Raw genomic sequence first — 1,421 nt, 5'->3', positions numbered from 1 at the left:
AAATCTATTAAGTCTATTAAGTAAGGTAGAACCGTAGATTCTAAGAGTTTTAATTAAAAAATTAATATATTTATATATATATATATAAATATAGATTTCTATTCAGATTTAGATTTTACATATATACAATCTAATATGGGATTCATTTGAATTCTGACTGAACCTTTTACGCCTAAATTCACTATTCCATTCATAGAGAAAGAAAAAGTATAGATAAAGAAAAAGTATAGACTACGATATACTGACTGAACTATGACTATTCATGATTCCATCATTGAATCAATTACACAAACTAAAGGAATGTTATGGTAAAACTTCGTTTAAAACGATGTGGTAGAAAGCAACGTGCGACTTGAATTGAAGGACATGATCTGCTGTGGATTTTTTGATCCGCCACTTTTTATATAGGAATAGAGGTGCTCTTGGCTCGACATTTTGTGTTCTATTTTATTAGAGTCTTGCACTTTTTTTGAATATAAAAAAGATTACAGGATGGAGCTCGAGGAAAATAGAAAGTTTTTATTCCTTTCGCAGGAGTAAGGATCTAGGGCTAGTGCGAATCAATAAGTTGGAACAACTTCGTAAGTCTTTTTATTTTTATATTGAAAAAAGGTCCTTTCAAGTAATTTTACAATGGAAAAGGAAATTTTCTTAAAATTGTAAAATTTTTTGAATCGAAAGTCTATCATGCGTGAATCAAGCGTTTGTATGAGTCTTTGATAGAAAGAAAAGAAATCATAAACAAAATAAGGGGCTTGTTGCTGCCCTTTTTTAATAAAACGATTAAAGATCACCGAAGTCATGTTTAAACCCAAAGATTCAAAGTAAGGATAAAGAATCCTGAAACAAGGAAATCCCGTTTTCAATTGTTTGAACAACTAAGATCAGAATGAAGAATCACAATAGATTCTCAAAAATTAGACAAACAAAAAAACGGGTTAGAGACTACTCAATAAAAAGAGTACTTAAGGATTCTCTGTTGAGATATTTGAGAGTTATTGAACTTGAGTTACGAGAGTACGAATTTTACGAATGCTTTTTATGAAAAAAAATATTTCGGGTTTCAATACTGGTTAATTTTTTTAATGTTTTTATTAATCTATTTAATATTTGAATTTTATACAGAGAGTTAACTTCTACTCATTGAATTTTTGAATTTTTTTTCTCGAGCCGTACGAGGCCAAAGCCTCTTATACGTTTCTAGGGGGGGGGGGTATTATTCATATACATCTATCCCAATGAGCCGTTTATCGAATCGTTGCAATTGATGTTCGATCCCGAAGAGAAGGAAGAGATCTTCGGAAAGTGGGTTTTTATGATCCGATAACAAATCAAACTTATTTAAATTTTCCTGCTATTCTCGATTTCCTTAAAAAAAGCGCTCAACCAACAAGACACTACAAGAAAGATCGGGTTTTACG

Source organism: Eutrema salsugineum, unplaced genomic scaffold (genome assembly GCF_000478725.1).
Source record: "Eutrema salsugineum unplaced genomic scaffold, Eutsalg1_0 scaffold_23, whole genome shotgun sequence".
Taxonomy (NCBI): Eukaryota; Viridiplantae; Streptophyta; class Magnoliopsida; order Brassicales; family Brassicaceae; genus Eutrema; species Eutrema salsugineum.
Note: the sequence above shows the minus strand (reverse complement) of the source record.